The following is a 17,843-nucleotide window of genomic DNA, read 5'->3' as shown; positions in this document are numbered from 1 at the left end:
TCCCATGTCCTCTTCATCTGGAGACATAAGTGGTTGTGCGTCAGTGCATGGTATGTCTTCCTCCACTGGGGAAGGGCTAGGTGGACGCCCCTGGGAAACCCTGGAAGCAGAGTCTTCAAACAGAAGAAGAGACTGCTGCATAACTTGTGGCTCAGACCGTTTCCCTGATATGCTTGGGGGTGATGTGACAGACTGATGGGCTTGGTTTTCAGGTGCCACCTGTGCGCTTTCCGCAGAAGACTGGGTGGAAGACCATGTGGTGAACGTGCTGGAAGCACTGTCGGCCACCCAATCGATTAATGCCTGTACCTGCTCAGGCCTTACCATCCTAAGAGCGTCATTGGGCCCCACGAGATATTGCGGTACATTCTGCCGGCTAGTTGAGGGAGTTCGTTCCCTACTGTGTGCGCCTGGGGCCGAACGGCCACGTCCTCTACCAGCAACAGAGGCTCCACGGACACCACCACGACCGCGTCCTCGTCCCTTAATAGTATTTTTCTTCATTGTTGCGATTCAACTCGCACCACAATGAAATATATTATTTTTTATAAGCAAAATCCCCTCACTGGAATACTTTCAGTCTTTTGACTGTATGGATTACAGATGGAATGACTGTTATATGTGAGTACCGCTTTCTTTGACAGATTCTAGTATGGGTACATATATGTTTTCCCAACCCCAGCACATTAGTTTGCTAATTCCAGATGTATGAAACGCAGGCCTAACTGTATCTAGTATATTGAACGCCAGATAAACTAACTTGGCCTTTTTTAAATAAAAAAAATTCCCTCACTGGAATACTTTCAGTCTTTTGACTGTATGGATTACAGATGGAATGACTGTTATATGTGAGTACCGCTTTCTTTGACAGATTCTAGTATGGGTACATATATGTTTTCCCAACCCCAGCACATTAGTTTGCTAATTCCAGATGTATGAAACGCAGGCCTAACTGTATCTAGTATATTGAACGCCAGATAAACTAACTTGGCCTTTTTTAAATAAAAAAAAAATTCCCTCACTGGAATACTTTCAGTCTTTTGACTGTATGGATTACAGATGGAATGACTGTTATATGTGAGTACCGCTTTCTTTGACAGATTCTAGTATGGGTACATATATGTTTTCCCAACCCCAGCACATTAGTTTGCTAATTCCAGATGTATGAAACGCAGGCCTAACTGTATCTAGTATATTGAACGCCAGATAAACTAACTTGGCCTTTTTTAAATAAAAAAAATTCCCTCACTGGAATACTTTCAGTCTTTTGACTGTATGGATTACAGATGGAATGACTGTTATATGTGAGTACCGCTTTCTTTGACAGATTCTAGTATGGGTACATATATGTTTTCCCAACCCCAGCACATTAGTTTGCTAATTCCAGATGTATGAAACGCAGGCCTAACTGTATCTAGTATATTGAACGCCAGATAAACTAACTTGGCCTTTTTTAAATAAAAAAAAAATTCCCTCACTGGAATACTTTCAGTCTTTTGACTGTATGGATTACAGATGGAATGACTGTTATATGTGAGTACCGCTTTCTTTGACAGATTCTAGTATGGGTACATATATGTTTTCCCAACCCCAGCACATTAGTTTGCTAATTCCAGATGTATGAAACGCAGGCCTAACTGTATCTAGTATATTGAACGCCAGATAAACTAACTTGGCCTTTTTTAAATAAAAAAAATTCCCTCACTGGAATACTTTCAGTCTTTTGACTGTATGGATTACGATGGAATGACTGTTATATGTGAGTACCGCTTTCTTTGACAGATTCTAGTATGGGTACATATATGTTTTCCCAACCCCAGCACATTAGTTTGATAATTCCAGATGTATGAAACGCAGGCCTAACTGTATCTAGTATATTGAACGCCAGATAAACTAACTTGGCCTTTTTTAAATAAAAAGAATTCCCTCACTGGAATACTTTCAGTCTTTTGACTGTATGGATTACAGATGGAATGACTGTTATATGTGAGTACCGCTTTCTTTGACAGATTCTAGTATGGGTACATATATGTTTTCCCAACCCCAGCACATTAGTTTGCTAATTCCAGATGTATGAAACGCAGGCCTAACTGTATCTAGTATATTGAACGCCAGATAAACTAACTTGGCCTTTTTTAAATAAAAAAAATTCCCTCACTGGAATACTTTCAGTCTTTTGACTGTATGTATTACAGATGGAATGACTGTTATATGTGAGTACCGCTTTCTTTGACAGATTCTAGTATGGGTACATATATGTTTTCCCAACCCCAGCACATTAGTTTGCTAATTCCAGATGTATGAAACGCAGGCCTAACTGTATCTAGTATATTGAACGCCAGATAAACTAACTTGGCCTTTTTTAAATAAAAAAAATTCCCTCACTGGAATACTTTCAGTCTTTTGACTGTATGGATTACAGATGGAATGACTGTTATATGTGAGTACCGCTTTCTTTGACAGATTCTAGTATGGGTACATATATGTTTTCCCAACCCCAGCACATTAGTTTGCTAATTCCAGATGTATGAAACGCAGGCCTAACTGTATCTAGTATATTGAACGCCAGATAAACTAACTTGGCCTTTTTTAAATAAAAAAAATTCCCTCACTGGAATACTTTCAGCCTTTTGACTGTATGGATTACAGATGGAATGACTGTTATATGTGAGTACCGCTTTCTTTGACAGATTCTAGTATGGGTACATATATGTTTTCCCAACCCCAGCACATTAGTTTGCTAATTCCAGATGTATGAAACGCAGGCCTAACTGTATCTAGTATATTGAACGCCAGATAAACTAACTTGGCCTTTTTTAAATAAAAAAAATTCCCTCACTGGAATACTTTCAGTCTTTTGACTGTATGGATTACAGATGGAATGACTGTTATATGTGAGTACCGCTTTCTTTGACAGATTCTAGTATGGGTACATATATGTTTTCCCAACCCCAGCACATTAGTTTGCTAATTCCAGATGTATGAAACGCAGGCCTAACTGTATCTAGTATATTGAACGCCAGATAAACTAACTTGGCCTTTTTTAAATAAAAAAAATTCCCTCACTGGAATACTTTCAGTCTTTTGACTGTATGGATTACAGATGGAATGACTGTTATATGTGAGTACCGCTTTCTTTGACAGATTCTAGTATGGGTACATATATGTTTTCCCAACCCCAGCACATTAGTTTGCTAATTCCAGATGTATGAAACGCAGGCCTAACTGTATCTAGTATATTGAACGCCAGATAAACTAACTTGGCCTTTTTTAAATAAAAAAAATTCCCTCACTGGAATACTTTCAGTCTTTTGACTGTATGGATTACAGATGGAATGACTGTTATATGTGAGTACCGCTTTCTTTGACAGATTCTAGTATGGGTACATATATGTTTTCCCAACCCCAGCACATTAGTTTGCTAATTCCAGATGTATGAAACGCAGGCCTAACTGTATCTAGTATATTGAACGCCAGATAAACTAACTTGGCCTTTTTTAAATAAAAAAAAAATTCCCTCACTGGAATACTTTATGGCTTTTCACTGTATGGATTACAGGTGGACTGGTATTAGTAGGGGTGACACAAGCACACCCAAGTCCCTGATGTAGGATTTCTATGGCACAGACCACTATTACAAGTGATTAATGGACGTTGGGAGAGATTGTGCTGCAGCACTAGTCCCAAGATGGCCGCCGCCTATCCGCCCAGTAACATGTGCCACAAAATGGTCTGCACAACCTTTAAAAAAAATAGCCTTGGACTGTGCTGCTAAATCGCTATTGGTCTGAATCCCAGGTGTAGATGTCTGACTTGTTTGGAGCTTTGGAATGCACACTGTGGCAGCTTCTGCTGCAGCACTACAAGTCGCAAAATGGCGGCCGGCGGTCAGCCCAGGTACATGTGGATGGAAAAATCACTCTGGCCACTCTAAAAATAGCCAATCCCTATCAAAAAAGCAGCTCAGCTGCAGTTGTTCAGATGAATCACAGGTGGAGGAGAGAAATTTGCTTCCAGTTATTCAATTATCCCTGCCTATTCTCGCCCTAGCATCAGCTGCGTCTATCCCTGTTCTATTCACATCGGGAGTGAGCACGTCCCGACGTGCGCACAAGCTTATAAAGAGGCTGAGTCACATGCTGCACTTGGCCAATCACAGCCTTGCCAATAGTAGGCATGGCTGCGATGGCATCTTAGGGCAAGTAGTATGATGCATGTTGATTGGCTGCTTTGCAGCCTTTCAAAATGCGCCAAAATACATGCCGAACGACGAACCCGAACCCGAACTTTTACGAAAAAGTTCGGGTTCGGGTCCGTGTCACGAACACCCCAAAATTCGGTACGGACCCGAACTATGCTCGAACTGTTCGCTCAACACTAATCGTTAATAACCACCCTCCATTCTCTATCATTCAGCCAGTTACTTACCCACATACAGACATTTTCTCCCAGTCCGAGCATTCTCATTTTATATACTAACCTTTTATGTGGTACAGTGTCAAATGCTTTGGAGAAGTCCAGATATACAACATCCATTGATTCACCACTGTCAAGTCTAGAACTTACCTCCTCATAGAAACTGATTACATTAGTTTGACATGACCGATCCCTCATGAAGCCATGCTGATATGATGTTATTTGCTTGTTTTCATTGAGATGCTCCAAGATAGCATCTCTTAGAAAACCTTTAAACAGTTTACCCACAACAGATGTTAAACTTACCGGTCTATAGTTTCCGGGGTCTGTTTTTGTACCCTTTTTGAATATTGGCACCACATTTGGTATGTGCCAATTCTGTGGAACACTGCCTGTCAGTATAGAGTCTGTAAATATCAGAAATAAGGGTCTGGCTATGACATTACTTAATTCTCTTAGGATACGGGGGGTATGCCATCTCGTCCTGGCGATTTGTCTATTTTAATCTTTTTAAATAGCTGTTGTACTTCTTCCTGGGTCAGACAGGGCACTTTTAATGGGAAATTTACTTTTACATTCTGCATTTCATCTGACAGTTTATTTTCCTCAGCTAATACAGTGGAGAAAAAAATATTTAATAGCTTTGCTTTCTACTCATCGCTCTCTGCAACTTCCCCCTCATTGCTCTGTAGAGGGCCCACACCTTCAGATTTATACTTTTTACCATTTATATAATTGAAGAACATTTTAGGGTTAGTTTTGCTCTCTTTGGCAATTCATCTCTCGGTCACTAGTTTGGCGGCTTTTATTTGTTTTTTACATATTCTATTTTTTTCCTTATAGTTTTTCAGTGCTTCCTCGCTACGCTCCTGTTTTAGTGAATTAAATGCTTTCTTTTTTTCATTTATTGCTTTCTTTACAGTTCTATTTATCCACATTGGTTTCTTCTTGTTCCTTAACCCTTTATTCCTATAAGGTATGTACCTCTCACAATTAGATTTTAGGATGCTTTTAAAAATATCTGAGTTTGAAGGATAATTGGAAGGTTATTACTTTATGGTCACTATTTCCCAGTTGTCCCCCAACCTGCACATCTGTTGTTCTGCCAGGTCTATTGCTCTATTGCCAGGTCTATCCCTCTAGTCGGGTTCTGAACCAGTTGGGAAAGGTAATTGTCTTTGGTTATTGCCAAGAACCTGTTTCCTTCATGAGATGCACAGCTTTCAGTTTCCCAGTCTATATCTGGGTAGTTGAAGTCCCCCATAATAACCACCTCATTATGTTTTTCCGCCTCGTCTATCTCATTTAATAGTAGATTTTCTTTAGACTCTGGTATATTGGGAGTTTATAATAAACTCCTATTAGTAATTTATTATTATTTTTGCCTCCATATGTTCATGTCCCTCACTTACAGTACAGACCAAAGAGTTTTCTTTATTTTCATGACTATGAAAATTGTAGATTCACACTGAAGGCATCAAAACTATGAATTAACACATGTGGAATTATATACATAACAAACAAGTGTGAAACAACTGAAAATATGTCAAATTCTAGGTTCTTCAAAGTAGCCACCTTTTGCTTTGATTACTGCTTTGCACACTCTTGGCATTCTCTTGATGAGCTTCAAGAGGTAGTCCCCTGAAATGGTTTTCACTTCACAGGTGTGCCCTGTCAGGTTTAATAAGTGGGATTTCTTGCCTTAACCACCTCAGCCCCCCTAGCTTAAACACCTTTAATGACCAGACCACTTTTTACAATTCTGCACTACACTACTTTCACGGTTTATTGCTCGGTCATGCAACTTACCACCCAAATTAATTTTACCTCCTTTTCTTCTCACTAATAGAGATTTCATTCGGTGGTATTTCATTGCTGCTGACATTTTTGCTTTTTTTGGTATTAATCGAAATTTAACGATTTTTTTACAAAAACATGATATTTTTCACTTTCAGTTGTAAAATTTTTCAAATAAAACTACATTTCTATTTAAATTTTTCTCTAAATTTATTGTTCTACATGTCTTTGATAAAAAAAAAATGTTTGGGTAAAAAAAAAAAATGGTTTGGGTAAAAGTTATAGCGTTTACAAACTATGGTACAAAAATGTGCATTTCCGCTTTTTGAAGCAGCTCTGACTTTCTGAGCACCTGTCATGTTTCCTGAGGTTCTACAATGCCCAGACAGTAGAAAACCCCCACAAATGACCCCATTTCGAAAAGTAGACACCCTAAGGTATTCGCTGATGGGCATAGTGAGTTCATGGAACTTTTTATTTTTTGTCACAAGTTAGCGGAAGATTATTTTTATTTTTCTTACAAAGTCTCATATTCCACTAACTTGTGACAAAAAAAAAAAAACTTCCATGAACTCACCATGCCCATCACGAAATACCTGGGGGTGTCTTCTTTCCAAAATAGGGTCACTTGTGGGGTAGTTATACTGCCCTGGCATTTTAGGGGCCCTAATGTGTGAGAATTAGTTTGAAATCAAAATGTGTAAAAAATGACCTGTGAAATCCTAAAGGTGCTCTTTGGAATGTGGGCCCCTTTGCCCACCTAGGTTGCAAAAAAGTGTCGCCGTACTCAGGAGAAGTTGGGCAATGTGTTATGGGGTGTCTTTTTACATATACCCATGCTGGGTGAGAGAAATATCTCAGCAAAAGACAACTTTTCCCATTTTTTTATACAAAGTTGGCATTTGACCGAGATATTTATCTCACCCAGCATAGGTATATGTAAAATGACACCCCAAAACACATTGCCCAACTTCTCCTGAGTACGGCGATACTTTTTTGCAGCCTATGTGGGCAAAGGGGCCCACATTCCAAAGAGCACCTTTAGGATTTCACAGGGCATTTTTTACACATTTTGATTTTAAACTACTTCTCACGCATTAGGGCCCCTAAAATGCCAGGGCAGTATAACTACCCCACAAGTGACCCCATTTAGTAAGTTCATGGAAGTTTTTATTTTTTGTCACAAGTTAGTGAAATATGAGACTTTGTAAGAAAAAAAATAAAAATAAATCATCATTTTCCGCTAACTTGTGACAAAAAATAAAAAATTCTAGGAACTCGCCATGCCCCTCACGGAATACCTTGGGGTGTCTTCTTTCCAAAATGGGGTCACTTGTGGGGTAGTTATACTGCCCTGGCATTTTAGGGGCCCTAATGCGTGAGAAGTAGTTTGAAATCAAAATGTGTAAAAAATGCCCTGTGAAATCCTAAAGGTGCTCTTTGGAATGTAGGCCCCTTTGCCCACCTAGGCTGCAAAAAAGTGTCACACATGTGGTATTGCTGTACTCAGGAGAAGTTGGGCAATGTGTTGCTGGGTGAGAGAAATATCTTGGCAAAAGACAACTTTTCCCATTTTTTTATACAAAGTTGGCATTTGACCGAGATATTTATCTCACCCAGCATCGGTATATGTAAAATGACAACCCAAAACACATTGCCCAACTTCTCCTGAGTATGGCAATACCACATGTGTGACAGTTTTTTGTAGCCTAGATGCGTAAAGGGGCCCAAATTCCTTTTAGGAGGGCATTTTTAGACATTTGGATCCCAGACTTCTTCTCACGCTTTAGGGCCCCTAAAATTCCAGGGCAGTATAAACACCCCACATGTGACCCCATTTTGGAAAGAAGACACCCCAAGGTATTCCGTGAGGGGCATGGCGAGTTCATAGAAGTTTTTTTTTTTGGCACAAGTTAGCGGAAATTGATTTTTTATATTTTTTTTCTCACAAAGTCTCCCTTTCCGCTAACTTGTGACAAAAAATAAAATTTTACATGAACTCGCCATGCCCCTCACAAAATACCTTGAGGTGTCTTCTTTCCAAAATGGGGTCACATGTGGGGTATTTATACTGCCCTGGCATTTTAGGGGCCCTAAAGCATGAGAAGAAGTCTGGAATATAAATGTCTAAAAATTTTTACGCATTTGGATTCTGTGAGGGGTATGGTGAGTTCATGTGAGATTTTATTTTTGTCACAAGTTTGTGGAATATGAGACTTTGTAAGAAAAAAAATATATATATATCAATTTCTGCTAACTTGTGCCAAAAAAATGTCTAAATGGAGCCTTACAGGGGGGTGATCAATGACAGGGGGGTGATCAGGGAGTCTATATGGGGTGATCACCCCCCCAGTCATTGATCACCCCCCTGTCATTGATCACCCCCCTGTAAGGCTCCATTCAGAGGTCCGTATGTGTTTTGCGGATCCACGGATCCATGGATCGGATCCGCAAAACACATACGGACGTCTGAATGGAGCCTTACAGGGGGGTGATCAATGACAGGGGGGTGATCAGGGAGTCTATATGGGGTGATCACCCCCTGTCATTGATCACTCCCCTGTAAGGCTCCATTCAGACGTCTGTATGTGTTTTGCGTATCCGATCCATGGATCCGTGAATCTGCAAAACACATACGGACCTCTGAATGGAGTCAGCCTTACAAGGGGGTGATCAATGACAGGGGGTGATCAGGGAGTCTATATGGGGTGATCACCCCCCTGTAAGGCTCCATTCAGACGTCCGTATGTGTTTTGCGGATCCACGGATCCATGGATCGGATCCGCAAAATTTTACATAAAGGCAGACCCCTCCCCTCTCCGGTTTTCACGATCCTTTCTAAACAGACTGTAATCTTGTACATTAACTGCCTAGTCATAGTTATCATCCAGCCATGTCTCAGTTATTCCCACTATGTCATAGTCCATCTCACACATCACTAATTCCAGTTCCCCAGTTTTATTAATCAGGCTTCTGGCATTAGTAAACATACAATTAAGAGGTTTATGTATATTTTTTACCCTACACCTTTCCTTCTGAACTGTTCTAGTCCCTCCTTCCATTCCCCCCAGTTCCTAGTTTAAACACTCCCACAACCTTCTAGCCATCTTCTCCCCCAACACAGCTGCCCCTTCCCCATTGAGGTGCAGCCCATCCCTACGATAGAGCCTGTAGCTGACAGAGAAGTCGGCCCAGTTCTCCAGGAACCAAAACCCCTCCTTTCTACACCAGTTCTTGAGCCACTTGTTAACCTCCCTAATCTCTCGCTGCCTTTCTTGTGTGGCTCGTGGTACAGGCAGTATTTCGGAAAACACTACCTTTGCTGTCCTTGCCCTAAGCTTTTGACCTAAATACCTAAAATCATTTTTAAGGACTCTCCACCTTCCTCTAACTTTGTCATTGGTTCCGATATGGACCATGACCGCTGGATCTTCTCCAGCCCCTCCAAGTAATCTGTCAACCCGATCCGCGTTGTGTCAAACTCTAGCGCCAGGAAGACAACACACTGTTTGCCGATCACGGTCTTTGTGACAGATTGCCCTTTCTGTACCCCTAATAATAGAGTCTCCCACTACCAGAACCTGTCTGGCCTGCCCTGATCTCCTGGTCCCCTGCTTACTGGAGCTGACATTCCCCTGACTGGCAGAGGAAGTGCCCGGCTGCAGCAGTGCTGTCCCGGAACGGACATCCCCCTCATCTGCCAACCGTGCAAACTTGTTGGGGCGTGACAGATCAGGGATAGCCTCCCTGGCACTCTTCCCTCTACCCCGCTTTCTTACCCAGCTAGCTACCTAACTTTTCTCAGCCTCCTCGCTTTCACCCTCCCCCTCATATACCCCATAGAGTGCTTGCTCAGTGAGCAGCAAACTCTTTTCCAAATTGTTAACGCCTCTCAGTGTTGAAACTTGCCCGTTTACTCAATTTGCGATTCCAAACAGGTAATTTACTCACATTTTGAACAATGATATGCATCCTCAAACGGCTGTTCTAGGACTGCATACATCAGACAAGATGTGCACTGGATTGCGCTGTCAATAATTGGACACATACTAATGGGGATTACATATTGAAAGTGAAAAATACAATATAATGCAGTAATAAGAAACTGATTTACTGCAGTCCCCCGCTGAAGTCCCTGAATCTGAAGTCACTTAATCTAAAGTCGCACACTTATACAAACACACCTAACTCAAACACGCGACATGCAAACGTGCATTATATGCCTGCTTATATAAATGGGAACGATGTTGTCCAAGTAGTATGCTACTTTTACAGACTGACAATAATGCGCACAAAACCAAAGATAAAATTGATTTTAGAGGAAAAATTGTTAGGAAACATTCTTTCCTGTATATTTACGTGTACATAAAGTGCAAGTGCTGCCAAAAATTACAAGGAAGAGGCACTCAGATACAACCTGTATATCACATAAAGGAGGGCCTCATTCACATTGTGGTACAATTGTTCAGTTAATGGGAATCCTACACTCATAAAGCCTAGGGCTGCCAAAAATTACAAGTAATCGGCACTGTAATACACCCTTTGTTACACATAAAGGAGGGCATCACACACAGCCTTGAAAAATTATGATTGATGGCCTGCTTATGACCCTCAAAAACATTTGGATCAAGGGCCTGCTGATCTGACCATCTAAAACCTTATGGGCGAGGGCCTGCTGCCGCTTTGGTGACTCTTGATAACCTGGGTCCGATCGAACGTCCCCGTTATGGTGACAATCCATTCAGATGTCTGCCCTATCAACTTTCGATGTTATTTACAGCGCCAACCACGGTGACCATGGGTAACAGGGAATCAGGGTTTGATTCCGCAGAGGGAGCCTGAGAAACAGCTACGGCTACCACTTCCAATCAAGGCAGCATGCTCACAAATTACCTATTAGATATAATTAGGTGAGGGACTGTAGGTGAGCTGACTCTCAAAAATATTGTAGGTGATGGCCTGCAGGTGAGCTGAACCTGTAAAAGATTGTAGGTTGGGTCCTGCTGGTGAGCTGACCCTCTAAAAAATTATATACAAGGGCCTGAGCTGACCCTCTAAAACATTATGGTTGAGGGCCTGCTGCTGAGCTGACCATTTAAAAAAGTATGGGAGAGTGCCTGCTGCTTAGCTGATCATTTAAAAAATTATGGGAAAGTGCCTGCTGCTTAGCTGATGATTGAAAAAAAATTACAGTGTTCAAAGCAGGCTGGGTCGCCTGAATACTTCAGCTAGGAATAATGGAATAGGACTCCGGTTCTATTTTGTTGGTTTTCGGAACTGGGCCCATGATAAAGAGGGAGGGCCGGGGGAATCCGTATTGCACCGCCATAGGTGAAATTCTTGGACCGGCTCAAGATGAACCAAAGCGAAAGCATTTGCCAAGAATGTTTTCATTAATCAAAAACAAAAGTTGGAGGTTCGAAGACAATCAGATACCGTCGTAGTTCCGACCATAAACGATGACGATGGGCGATACGGCGGCGTTATTCCCATAAGGAGCTTCCAGAAAACCAAAGTCTTTGGGTTCTGGGGGTATTATGGTTGCAAAGCTGAAAGTTAAAGGAATTGACGGAAGGGCACCACCAGGAGTGCATCCTGCGGCTTAATTTGACTCAGCACGGGAAACCTCACCCGGACTGGACACGGAAAGGATTGACAGATTGATAGCTCTTTCTTGATTCTGTGGGTGGTGGTGCATGGATGTTCTTAGTTGGTGAAGCGATTTGTCTGGTTAATTCCGATAATAAACGAGACTCCTCCGTGATTACTTGTTACGCGACCCCCGGCGGTGAGGATTGTGTTAACAAGACTCTTGGATAGTGAGACTGGACTTGTAGGTAAGGGCCTGCTGGTGAGCTGACCTTTTAAAAAATTATATGCGAGGTCCTGCAGGTGAGCTGACCCTGTAAAACATTATATGTGTGGGCCTGCAGGTGAGCTGACCCTTTAAAAGATTGTAGGTGAGGACTTGCTGGAGAGCTGACCCTGTAAAAGATTTTAGGTGTGGGCCTGCTGGTGAGCTGACCCTGTAAATTATTATATGTGAGGGCCTGCTGGTGAGCTGATCCTGTAAAAGATTTTAGGTGCGGCCCTGCTGGTCAGCTGACCCTTTAAAACATTATATGCGAGGGCCTGCTGGTGAGCTTACCCTGTAAAATATTTTAGCTGCGGGCCTGCTGGTGAGCTGACCCTGTAAAACATTGTAGGTGACAGACTGCTGGTGAGCTGACCATCTAAAAAATTATATGCAAGGGCCTGCAGCTGAGCTGACCCTGTAAGACATTGTAGGTGAGGGCCTGCTGGTGAGCTGACCCTCTAAAAAATTATATGCGAGGGCCTGCAGCTGAGCTGACCCTGTAAAACATTGAGGGTGAGGGCCTGCTGGTGAGCTGACCCTCTAAAAAATTATATGAGAGGGCCTGCAGCTGAGCTAAGCCTGTAAAACATTATATGCGAAGGGCATATATGCGAGGGCATTATATGCGACAAATAAGCATGTTGATATGATGGAAGATGAGGAGGATGAGAAAAGGAAGATTCAACCATATACCCTTGTTTGTGGTGGAAGAGGTGCATGGGAATACATTATAAACAACACATTTAAAGTGCCTTTATGTTCATCAGCTTTCCTCTGGTGGAGTCGAGAAGTCATGGTCAATCCAGGCCTTGTTCATTTTTATAAGAATCAACCTGTCAGCATTTTGAGCTGACAGGTGGATACGCTTATCTGTTATTATGCCACAAGCAGCACTAAATACCAGCTCAGACAAAATGCTGGCGGCAGGGCAGGCCAGCACCTCCAAGGCATAGAGAGCCAATTCGTTCCACTCGTCCAGCTTGGACACCCAATAGATGTAAGGCACTGAGGGATCATTGAAAATGCTGACACGGTCTGCTATTTACTCCTTCACCATCTTCCAAAATGTTTCCCTACTTGTGACTGTAAGCCGCGCATCAGGGTAATGGTGCTGGCGGGGTGTCCTAAAACTGTCCCAGGCTTTGGAGAGTGTTTCCCTGCCTCTGTTGGAACTGCTGTGTGTTCCCCTTTTCTCCCCTCCTTGGTTACTAAAGGAAGTACAGACTCTGCCGCCAGCGTTGCCAGATGGAAAATTTTGGAGCAATTTTTCAACAAGGATTTTCTGGTATTGCACCGTTTGGCTCGTCCTCTCCACCAGAGGAATGAGAAATGAGAAGTTCTCTTTGTAGCGGGGGTCAAGAAGGGTGAACAACCAGTAATCCATGTTGTCTAAAATGCATATAACGCACAGATCGCTGGAAAGGCAGCCTATCATGAAGTCAGCCATGTGTGCCAGAGTACCAACAGGCAAGACTTCACTGTCATTATCAGGAGGATCACTCTCAATCTCCTCATCCTCTTCTTCCTCTTCTGCCCACCCACGCTGAACAAATGGAATTAAACTTCCATGGGTACTACCCTCTGTAGTGGAGGCAACTGTCTCCTGCTCCTTCTTTTCCTCCTCTTCATCGTCCAATTCGCGCTGAGAAGACAAACTGAGGGTGGTCTGGCTATCACCCTGTGTAATGTCTTCCCCCATTTCCACCTCTTCCACATGCAAAGTGTCGTCCTTAATTGTAAGCAGCAAGCATTTGAGTAGACACAGAAATGGGATGGTTACGCTGATAATAGCATTATCGCTGCTCACCATCTGTGTTGATTCCGCAAAGTTTCTTAAAACCTCATAGAGGTCAGCCATCCATGCCCGCTCCTCGCTTGTGAACAGCGGAAGCTGATTGGAAAGGTGACGACCATGTTGCAGCTAGTATTCCACTACTGCCCTCTGCTGCTCACAAAGCCTGGCCAACATGTGGAACGTCAAGTTCCAGTGCGTGCTCACGTCGCACAACAGCCGGTGAGCTGGCAATTTCAAGCGCTGCTGCAGCGTTGACAAAATGGCTGAAGGTGTCGATGACTTGCGGAAATGTGCACACACGTGGCGCAACTTCATTAGTAGCTCAGGCAAATTGGGGTAGGTTTTGAGAAACCGCTGAACCACTAAGTTTAAGACGTGTGCTAGGTATGGGATATGTGTGAGCTTGTCAAGCTCCAAAGCCGCCACCAAGTTACGGCCATTATCAGACACAACCATGCCTAGTTCTAGGTTTAGTGGCGAGAGCCACAGCTCAGTCGGGTCTCTTATCCCCTGCCGCAGCTTTGCAGCGATATGCTGTTTGTCCCCTAAGCATATCAGCTTCAGCCCGGTCTGTTGCCGCTTCCCCACTGCAGTTCTACACTGCTTCCAGCTACCGACTGATGACTGACTGGTGTTGCATGCAGATAATTCGGAGGTGGAAGTGGAGGAGGAAGCAGAGGAGGAGAAATGGGGGTTGAAGCCACTAACGTAGGTGCTGGCGGAAACCTTGATTGACGTAGGGCCAGCAATCCTTGGCATCGGTAGCTCCTGTACCATCACAGGGTACGACTAGCTCCTGGCCTCCACAACATTCACCCACTGTGCCGTCAGGGAAATGTAGCATCCCTGGCCGAATACACTTGTCCATGTGTCCGTAGTTAAGTAGACCTTCCCAGTAACTGCGTTGGTGAGGGCACGTGTGATGTTACAGGACACATGTTGGCAACATTTCCAGGGCCTGTAATTTGGAAAGCTGCGCATTTAATGCTATGCCCTGTGGGTGGGTGGCTAGGTATTTGCACTTGCATTCAAATGCCTGGGGTAAGGACATTTGAATGCTGCACTGGGACACAGAAGTGAATATGGTCGCTGATGCTGATCGTGAAGGTCCAGGTGCAGGGCGGGAGCCATCCTCTCCTGCACCTTCGACAGGCGATTGGCCAGCACGTAACATAGGAGTCAGTAGTGTCACCTGCAGACACAGATTGTGGACCCAGGCATTCGGCCCACCTATTACGGTGCTTTGATGCCATGTGGTGGATCATGCTGGTGGTGGTGAGGTTGCTAGTGTTCATGCCCCTGCTCATTTTTGTATGGAACAGCTTGCAAATTACAATTCATTTGTCGTCCGCACTTTCCTCAAAAAATCGCCAGACTGCGGAACACCTACCCCTTGGCAAGGGAGATTTCCGCAAAGGGGGTGCTCCGGGTAACAGTTGCGGGCTTGTTTGGTGTGGCCCTTTTGCCACCCCACTGCCTCTTCCAGGCTGTTGCGGTGCAGCAGATCCCTCCCCCTCTGTAATGCTGTCCTCGTTCGACTTTCCACCTTCCCAGGTTGGGTCAGTGACTTTATCGTCATTACAGCCACTGCCCTATCCCTTACTGCTTGCCTTCTTCATACTAAATGTTATATATAATTGAAAGTCTGTCACACATACAGTAGTGTAGGATTTGGAAGTGTCTGCATGAAAAAAAAATTAAATGGTATTTGGGATGTGGAAACGTCACACAGGAAATATCCCGCAGAAAATGTCAATGCTGTCACCAGCGGCTAATGAAAAATTACAGGGAATGTCACAGGTATTTGGGATGAGGAAACCTTATACAGGAGAGGTACCACAGGTAATGTCACTGTACGCAGCGTTTACGCAAAAAAGTACACTGTATGACACAGATACATTTTTGAAGCTCACATGTTACACTGCAGATGTGCCCCTGGTAATGTCAGAAGCGGACACCGTCTATTGAAAAAGTACACTGTATGTCACAGATATTTTTTGGGTGCACAAACTTTACACAAGAGATTTGGCGCAGCTAATGTCACTGTGCGCATCGGACACCGTCTACGGAGAAGGAACACTGTATGTCACAGATATTTTTGGGATGCGCACACATTACACAGGAGATGTGGCGCAGCTAATGTCACTGTCCGCAGCGGACACCGTATATGGAAAAAGGACACTGTATATCACAGTTTATTTTTGGATGTGCAAACTTTATACTGGGGATGTGGCGCAGCTAATGTCACTGTCCGCAACGGACCCCGTCTATTGAAAAAGTACACTGTATGTCACGATATTTTTGGGATGCGCACACTTTACACAGGAGATGTGGCAGAGCTAATCTTACTGTCTGCAGCGGACACCGTCTATTGAAAAAGTACACTGTATGTCAAAGATATTTTTTGGATGCGCACACTTTATACTGGAGTTGTGACGCAGCTAATGTCACTGACCGCAGCGGACACCGTCTATTGAAAAAGTACACTGTATGTCACAGATATTTTTTGGATGCGCAGACTTTACACAGGAGATGTGGCACAGCTAATGTCACTGTCCGCAGCGGACACCGTCTATGGAAAAAATACACTGGATGTCAGATATTTTTGGGATGCGTACACTTTGCACTGGAGATGTGGTGCAGCTAATGTCACAGTCCGCAGCAGACATCGTCTATTGAAAAAGTACACTGTATGTCACAGATATTTTTTGTATGCGCACTCTTTACACAGGAGATGTGGCAAAGCTAATCTCACTGTCTGCAGCGGACACCGTATATGGAGAAAGTACATTGTATGTCACCGATATTTTTGGGATGTGCACAATTTACACAGGAGATGTGGCGCAGCTAATCTCACTGTCTGCAGCGGACACGTCTACGGAAAAAATACACTGGATGTCAGATATTTTTGGGATGCATACACTTTGCACTGGAGATGTGGCGCAGCTAATGTCACTGTCCGCAGCAGACATCGTCTATTGAAAAAGTACACTGTATGTCACCGATATTTTTTGGATGTGCACACTTTACACAGGAGATGTGGTGCAGATAATCTCACTGTCCGCAGCAGACACCATCTATTGAAAAATTACACTGTATGTCACAGATATTTTTTGTATGCGCACACTTTATACTGGAGATGTGGTGCAGCTAATGTCACTGTCCGCAATGGACCCCGTCTATTAAAAAAGTACACTGAATGTTACCGATATTTTTTGGATGTGCACACTTAACACAGGAGATGTGGCACAGCTAATCTCACTGTCTTCAGCGGACACCTTCTATTGAATGAGTGCACTGTATGTCAAAGATATTTTTTGGGTGCACACACTTTACACATGAGATTTGGTGCAGCTAATGTCACTATGCGCATCGGACACCGTCTACAGAAAAAGTACGCAGCTAATCTCACTGTCCGCAGCAGACACCGTCTATTGAAAAAGTACACTGAATATCAGATATCTTTTGGATGCACACACTTTGCACTGGAGATGTGGCACAGCTAATGTCACTGTCCACAGCAGCCTTCGTCTACGGAAAAAGTACACTAGATGTCAGATATTTTTGGGATGCGCACACTTTGCACTGGAGATGTGGCGCAGTTAATGTCACTGTCCGCAGCAGCTATCGTCTATGGAAAAATTACACTGGATGTCAGATATCTTTTGGATGCGCACACTTTGCACTGGAGATGTGGCGCAGCTAATGTCACTGTCCGCAGCAGCCATCGTCTACGGAAAAAGTACACTAGATGTCAGATATTTTTGGGATGCGCACTGTCACTACCAGAGCTTTGAGACGTTCTCACAGCTCTGTTTCTCCACCCCTGTGATGATGTCACTACTAGAGCTTGGAGGAGTTCTCTCTGCTCTGTTTCTCTGCCCCTGTGATGAGGTCTTTACTTTCTGTTTCCTTCCTCCCAGCTGTTCCTCCTGTATTTGATTTCTCTGCCTTTAAATCACCCCTCCTCCTTTGTAG

This window comes from Bufo bufo, chromosome 2 (assembly GCF_905171765.1).
Source record: "Bufo bufo chromosome 2, aBufBuf1.1, whole genome shotgun sequence".
Taxonomy (NCBI): Eukaryota; Metazoa; Chordata; class Amphibia; order Anura; family Bufonidae; genus Bufo; species Bufo bufo.
This window is presented reverse-complemented; position numbering follows the sequence as displayed.